The sequence below is a fragment of the Grammomys surdaster genome, unplaced genomic scaffold (genome assembly GCF_004785775.1).
Source record: "Grammomys surdaster isolate TR1022 unplaced genomic scaffold, NIH_TR_1.0 126059, whole genome shotgun sequence".
NCBI lineage: Eukaryota > Metazoa > Chordata > Mammalia > Rodentia > Muridae > Grammomys > Grammomys surdaster.
The window spans coordinates 2,903,466-2,911,845 of record NW_021620869.1 but is presented as its reverse complement, the minus strand read 5'-3'; positions in this window follow the sequence as shown (position 1 = coordinate 2,911,845).

The following is an 8,380-nucleotide window of genomic DNA, read 5'->3' as shown; positions in this document are numbered from 1 at the left end:
AAGCCGGCAATCCTCCAGCTCAAGGCACCGAGGGGTCCTGTCCCATGCCACCTTGTGCTGGTGGTTCTCAGCTTTCTGCTAACTCAGTAACCTATTCACTGCCTGAGGTTTATCTGGGCTCCAGCACCACACAGGGGATACTCAGGTTCTGCAGTTGGCCTCACCAGAACAGCTACCTGTATATGAGGCCAGGATGGTGGGCAGGCTCAGTGTGCAGCTCTTATTTGCTCCTGTGCCCACTCTGGTGACCTTCAAAAAAAAAAAGACTAAATTCCAGGATTAAAGTCAAAAGATGCAAGCAGAAAATGGCAAGCCAGTAAGTCAGTATGAGGCCTTTGAGAACCTGCAGCTGTCCTACTGTGTTCTTGAGGAGCGTGGGAGAGCCTACCTGTGCTCTAGAAGGAACTGTCTTGGCTGTCATGGAGCACTTGAGTGGATAGGACATGTGACAGAGTATACAACTACAGAGGGGATCAGGGTGCAGTGAAGGTCCCTGACGCTAGACACCTGCTACCCTTCCACAGCCAAATTTCTCCCTATAAACGTCCTTGAGAGAAGCCTGCTACTGTCAGGACAAACTCACAGTGGACTTGCCTGAGAAGGATCTCTGACCTGCCCACTGTCTACTTGCATCTGCTCAACTCTGCTCTCCCTCCTGTGGTGAATCCCTGCACCACAGCCTATGAGACTAGATTCCCAGCTTCTGTATAGTCAGGCCTGTTACTGCAGATCTGGCCCCTCCTCCCACTCAGAAAAGAAAAGCTCACCTCCAGATCTGACTGCTGAGCGCTGTGCTCACAGCTGCCTGTGTGTATCAGGAGTCATCAAATCCACATGCCACCGAGTCTTTCTCTCCCTCTCCATCTGACCCTTGGCTTTCTGGTGAGCCTGGGACATTGTCTATAGCATCCCCAACTTGGGTGACGTGGACCACTCCCTGTGAACCTTCTTCTAGGTGCTGAGTCCTCTAGGAGTTCCGTGAGATTCTTATTTTCACCCAGTCCAGGACTTCTCATCCCACATCTATTATTGCCAGAATCCTCAGCAAAACCAATGGTTTCAAATAAATAAATAAATAAATAAATAAACAAATACGGCTTCCGTGTGTCTTTCCATTCAACTATCTATCCCTCTATTCACTGGCTGTTTAACCATCTATCTTGTATTTATCTACTTCTTTTTGGAGGCAGGATCTTACTATGTACTCCAGGCTGGCCTAAGGTCTCTGAACTCCTCCTTCAGTCTCCCAATTGCTTTTCTTACGGGTGTATGCCAACAGCCACCACAGCTTGCTTGAACTATTCTTTTCCATCCATTCCTGGACATGACAAGGTTCCGGAATAGAGGAACCGATTGGAACATTCACAGAGAATGGCTCACCTCACCCAAGTTATGATGGCTGCAGACTATGTCCCCAGCTCTCCAGCATGTCATTTGCAGGGTCAGAGGGAAGGAGAGAAAGGAGACTCAGTGGCATGCAAATTTGATGGTTCCTGATGCAAACAGCCAGCTGTGAGCACACCACTTGGTCATCACTGGACATGAACTTGTGTTTATGCTACAAGGGAAGTCTTCCTGAGCCAGAGAGCTTCTGGTTCCAGGTGATGTGGGGAAAAGCCTCACCATTGAAGGGTGGGACTCGTGTGCCAGAGACACTCATGTGACAAGCTGTTTGCTTTAGCACATTTTAGAACAAGGGGACTGGCCTACCTCACTGAAGTTGGGGATGCTGCAGACAATGTCTCCAGCAAGGTGGAGTCCAAACAAGATTGGAAAACATCTTTCCTTTTCTTTTCAACACTAGGGACAGATGCCAGGGCCTCATGCATGCTCGGCAAGAACTCTACCACTGAGCTATACGTCAGCTTCAGGGACTTTTGAATATGGGTGAAGAGTTAGTCACCCATCCACAAATTAACATATATATGGACAGAATTTTACAGGATTGCTGATCCCTGCAAAAGAAAACATTTGCATAAAGAATATTCTGTAATTACGTCTCAGTCTCTTGGCTAATGTCAAGCGAAGACTATTCTTTAAATAGTTTTTCTTTTAAATGATAAGGGATACTGTTTTCTTCTTTAAAAAACAAAAAAGAATGTTCTTTTTTTTAATGGCAAACCTTTTTGTTTTTTTTTTTTAATTTTTATTTATTTATTATATGTGAGTACACTGTAGCTGTCTTCAGACACCCCACAAGAGGGCATCAGATATCATTACAGATGGTTGTTAGCCACCATGTGGTTGCTGGGATTTGAACTCATGACCTCTGGAAGAGCAGTCAGTGCTCTTAACCACTGAGCCATCTCTCCAGCCCAAGAATGTTCTTTATTTGTATAAAGCATTAGCGTTTTCAACAGTCTCCAATCACTTTCAACAAACTCTTTACTTTATTCCCTCAACTATTTAACATTATCCAACTGTTACATCACCTGTCAGCCTCAGGTGCTCAACTAAGACAGAGACAGTGCCTGGAGCAGCAGGTGGGGAAAAGGGAAGGCCACAGACACTTTCAAAGCTCCAGTAGCGGTGCTAGATTCCTGAGTATCATCACACTTACCATAAGGTTCAGGGGTGTTTTGAAATTCTTTTTAAAGGACAGGAGATTAGGACTACGGAATCTGAGGAACTTGCACTGTGGGTTTCTATGTAGGTTATCAAAGCCCCTAGACTGGAAGACGAAATTAAGTAAAAAGAGGAGAAAGCAGAGCTGGGAGGCAGAGGCAGGAGAGATGGAGAGCTTGGAGAAGATGAAGTCTCTGGTACTTGTCATAAGATCAGGGAATGAAAAGTCGCAGCCACAATTCTGGGAGATGGACTAGAGGAGAGAAAACCTGGGACTTTATACCTCCCAGGAGGTGACACTAAATCCTACCTTGGCAGGCGCTGAGCTACCTCTAAGATTAAACCACCTGCTTTTAAGAATTGTCACCATTCTTTGACAGATTCTAACAGACACTGAGAATTTAAGAGTGTATGTCACAGGAGTGCAGCCACCCCAGAAGGCTGAGCATCTACTCAGTAAAGGACTATAAGCTAATTAAGTCTAGAAAGCAAGAAACCAAGCAAGTACTGCTACCATCAAGTGAAAAGATTTCCTTCACTTGGGGCTTTTTATTCGTTTTCCTAAGAGCAACCATTCTGACCATTAATACCTATTGTCAGTTACTGCACAACCAAACAATTTGCCAATTACTGTACAATCAAACAATTTGCCAACTACTATACAGTCAAACAGGTGACCATGATCAAAGCCCCATTTTCCACCCTGAGCCTTTAGTGCCTCTATGACTTGGAACACAGCAGGCAACATGGAAGTTATTGCTTTTTTGAAGGGAAATGGGATAAAAAACTAGCTAGCCATATACGTAAGTAAACAACCGATACCAAACTATACAGCCATTCAGAATCCCTTACAGTAAAAAGTCATAACCTCCAGGTTGATGAAGCAAAACACGTGTGATGGTTTGTATATGCTCGGCCCAGGGAGTGGCACTAGTAGGAAGTGTGGCCTTGTGGGAGTAAGTGTGTCATTGTAGGTATGGACTTTAACTCCCATCCTAGCTGCCTGGAAGTCAGTAGTTTCTAGCAGGCTTCAGATGAAGATATAGACCTCTTAGCTCTGCCTACACCATGCCTCTACCTTGGACACTGCCATGTTCCTGCCTTGATGATAATGGACTGAACCTCTCTGAACGTGTAAGCTGCCCCAATTAAATGTTGTTCTTTATAAGACTTGCATTGGTTATGGTGTCTGTTCACAGCAGTAAAACCCTAACTAAGACAGCAGGTATCTGTAACTCAGATGCTCTGAGTCTGGGAAGAGCTGGTTTGGATCTTTTTGTCCAGGTTTTAGTTTGATCTCAGGCATCTGTGCTGAAGACAGCTGTGCATTGCAGGGAGAGGCATCACAGGTCTCAGGATCTCAGGGTGGTCCCTTCCACCGTGCCGCAGTCTGCCCACTCTCTCCATACAGTTCTCCCTCTTCATTCTGTCCTTCCTTGTGCAGTCCTTCCTCACCCTGTTTTTGCCCTTTTCTTCTAAATCTGATTTTTTTTTGTCTTTTTCCTTCTTTTGCTCAGAAACTTCCTTCTTGCCCCTCTGCTCCCGCCTGTATGCTTCTAGAGCGTCTCTCAATGGTGTAATGAACCATTGGAATCCCATCTCTTCCATGGCTGACAGCACATCACTGGCATTGAAACTTTCATTGTGAAGTTATCCACACAGAATGTGGCATACAGAAGGAAGACACCGGCGGGCAGGAGGTGGCACTTTGGCTTCCTTGGAGATGTTAATGCGGTCCAGGAACGCCTCCTTGTTGATCCTTGTAATGTAGGTGGTGGTGGGCAGATTTTGGTCCTCAAGCCTCTCCGCTATTGCTCGGGCCTCAGGCCTGAGAGCTTCCTCCATCTCAGGCATCCTCTTCAGACAGGTCTGGGGTTTGGACTTCCCACGTTGCTAAGATCTCGCGAATTTTGTTTTCAATACTGACTTTTTGTTTGTTTACAACAAATTACAGGGTAGTCGTATATATATTTAGTTATGTGAGTTTCTACCAAAGACAAATTCTAGAGAAATCTAACTTTTATTAAAAATTCTGTCCCCAACATGTCTGATGATAAGTGGATTACCTTCCATGGAGCATACAAAACCAACAACAAAGCGTTCTATGATATATTTTTTCTTAAAATGGAAGAAAAAATAAGTAGGCCTAGACAATAAACAAATGAGAGACAAGTTTCAATATGGGAGTAGATTGGATTCAGCCAACAGTGAGACTGACTGTAGGTACCGTTGAGTGCCCACTATGTGATTCTGAAAACCATCTGTATTTGATGCAGACATTGGACAAAGTACTTATAGCAGACATGGTTTCAAAAGCCTTATCCTAGTTGTTGGTTTAGGACCACAGGACAGGGGACTGAGGTGAAAATTTACATATCAAAGCAGACCTGGCCTCCAGGTTCTCCCAGCATCCCTCAGTCCCTGCTTGGCATAGCCTGCCCCCAACCCTGAACTTTCCAGCCCTTCCCAGAGGCTCTTACCTGTATAATCCAGACATTTTGGTCTCCTCCCTTCTCTCTCTTTCTCTTCTCCCACCTCCACCCCTCTCCTCATGCTGACTTTCCTAACCTCTGTCCACGGGGCCAGTGAACTCACCAATAAATGAGTAGTTTCCTAATAAACCCACCTTTAATATATTTTAATCTGGCTTGAATTGGCTCGTCTCACTGGTAGAGAAATAGTTTATCAGTGGTGACCTTTGAAGATGCTTCACAGTGCTGAACCAGGGGCGTGTGGGCTGAACATCCAAACCCAAGCAGGGATGGGGAGTGGTCATTCTACAGTAAGCGAGCTGATTCATCTGATAACTGGGCAGAGGGAAGAGGGAAGGCAGAATATCCAATCCCAGTGATGGGGGGTGGGGAGGTCCCAGGTGAGGGAAGAGAGGAAGAGAAGATGTGGACAGACCAGGTCAAGGAACCAGGGGGAGTTCTCAGCATCACCTGGCCAGCTTCACAGGTTCCAGAAGGCAGCTCAGCAGATGGACAGGGAGAATCTTAGCCCCAGGAGCAAGGCTGTGAATGGAGACTCAGACCTCACAGTAAGCAAGAAGGAGGAGCCTAAGAACAGGCTGGGGCTGAGGGAGGCAAGTGGGCTGTGTCCTGTGCCAGGGCCAGTTGTTATAACCCTGGCTGTGGAGCAGAGCACACAGGAGGAAATACCTTTAGAGAGCCCTGTAAAAGTAATTTGGGGATGGGGAGGTTCTTTCCCCTTCTCCGAAATAATTGCCGAGTGTTTCTATGCCCACTTTAGCCCGTTTTAGCTCCCGAATGAACAACACTGAGACCTAATAGATTTATTAACAAGCTGGCAGCCCTAACTGGGCAGATATTAATTTATTCTAACCCTACAAGGCTAGCTTGGCTAGTTCCCAGCCACATGGTCCTTGACCTGTAATCTGAGTCTTGCTCAGACTTGTTCTATTCCATGTGCAGCCTCATGGTGACTCCACCTGGTCTGTCCACATCTTCTCTTCCTCTCTTCCCTCACCTGGGACCCCCTTCACTGGGATTGGATAGTCTGCCTTCCCTCTTCCCTCTGCCCAGTTATCAGCTGAATCAGCTCTTTATTAACCAATCAGAGGTGATGGAAAACAATTTTTACATAATAGTGAGACCAGAGATGCTTGACTGGGACCAGATGTCTGGGCATAGAAATCAGCATCTGAATACACGGTGCACAAAACCATCCCCCAGCAGAGCCCAGACAGCCGGCCCTGCCTGACAGGATACTTCCTTAAGTCTAGAAGCTCCTGTCATCAGCTCATGAGGATAAGGGTGGTGGCCAATCAGAGTCCAGAGCTGGATTCAAAGAAGGCTTGCTAGTGGCCTCCTGGATGTACCCTCAGTCAAATGCATATCAGCTATGGCCTTGAGCCCTAATGTCATCTTTGCAGGGTACCCTGGGCTCTAAGGGTCCTGTTAGGTTACAGAGAGGTATCATCTGTCCTCCCAAGTTCTGTGCAGGACAGGAGGGCAAGAAGGTATGTGGCTCACATCAATGGCTCTAGCAAGGTCTAGTGTAAAAATATTTTTAAAAATCCCGGCACATTTTTTTTTCTCCCATTTTTGACCGTTTATCTTCCCAGATGAAAGACATTTATAGCCTTTATATTTTTAAATATGCCTTCGGCAGCACGATAGCTGGGCAACTGCCTACCCTCCATGTTGTTTGAACCCACTCTCCTTCTGATAACTCTAAGTTACTACTTATCAATTTCTATGTTCTGTCTGTGCTACTCTTAAGTCCAAATTGGCCATCCCACATGCCCATGCTCTCCTGGATCAGCTATCCTGTTGTGGCTCTCCTCCCTCCTGTATGCTCTTCCTCTTCTGTGCTGGCTCCTTTCTCTCTCCTCTGTCCTCTTCCTTGTGGTCTCAAGCCAGGGAAACCTAAGCCCCGCCTATGTCTCTTCTCCCCAGCTATTGGCTGCTGGCATCTTTATTTACCAATTAGAATTAACTGGGGGCAGGGTCCCTCAGTGTCTTATGTGTAGACTTTCTCATCTTTGGGGCAGTTTTGGGGGACCCAAATTAGCATTAGAATACAAACAGCATTAGGCTAACCCACTACATTTCCCCCTTTTGTCCAATTAAAAAAGCTCTTGAACAGCCTTAATGAGACCTTACATCTGTGGGGCAGCAGACAGGCTAGGAGTCTGGAACCCAACCGTGGACCTAGGACACTACTGGCTGTATTGCTGAAGTCCTCCTGGTCCCTTTCCATCTTGGTAACAGGAAGTGACACCCAGGTGGTTCCAGAGTAGAGAAGGGGGAGGAGGTCCAAGGCATCTGAGGTTCTAGGCCTCTCCCTCTCTTCCTCTGTGCACAGCCCATCCCAAGACTCATGAGCGCACCTCTGTTGGGAGGCATCCTAAAACTTGAGGCCTCCTCTGGCTCAAACTAATTCCAGTACCAAGACTTCACAAGTCAGAGCTGCAGTGGGAGAGGGGAGGTCAAACACCATAGCCCAGACGCCCATGCAGCCTAGTGCACACAGTACCTTCCTTGCCCATGTCCTGTCTCCCAGGATCCCACTTCATCCATCATCACTGAGTAAAATAGGAAATACCCAGACTTGCTGTAGTCGTTGTTTTTCTTGTTTTTGTGATTAAAGCAAAAAGTAAGCCAAAGAGAAAAGGGTTTCTCTGGCTCCAGTTCAAGTACAGTCCGTCACGGTTGGGAAGGTGTGGTGGCAACAGCTTGGGGCTGATGTTTATATTGCATCTGCCATCAGGAGGCAGAGAAGCCTGAGACCATGACATTAGAACCTCAGGTAGGTCATTTCATTCCATGCTTCTCTGTCTGGTCATGTACATGCTGAATAAATGAAGAGACTTAGACCTGGAGTCTGAATGGATGATCAGGGGCAGGTGGGATTCAAGAGGCCCTCTTGCCTGGCTCAGGTCACCAAATCGCCAGACTGGTGATACTGCCCAGTCTGTAAGGCTTCACAGGTCAAAGCTGGACTAGAGGAGACGACCAGAACTCCGGTCCCTCTCACTAAGACATAGATACCTAGAAAACCACACTTTTCAGATGCCTTGAACCTGAAACACCGGTAGGCATATAACCATAGCAACTGTGGTGGTCTGGAGTCAAGTGCCAGGTCTTATTACCTAGAGGTAGCTGGGAAGGACAGTAGCTCTGCCAGCCTGGCACATGCTAGAGGCATCTGTAGTTGTAGCAACCCAAAGGCTCTGTTCTTTTGGCTTCCCACACTGGTACTGTCTGGATGCTTCTGGGAGCCTCTAAGGCCGGAGAGGAGGCCTGAGTACTGCTGACAAGAGGGTGGGATGCTGGCCAGTTTAAAAAGG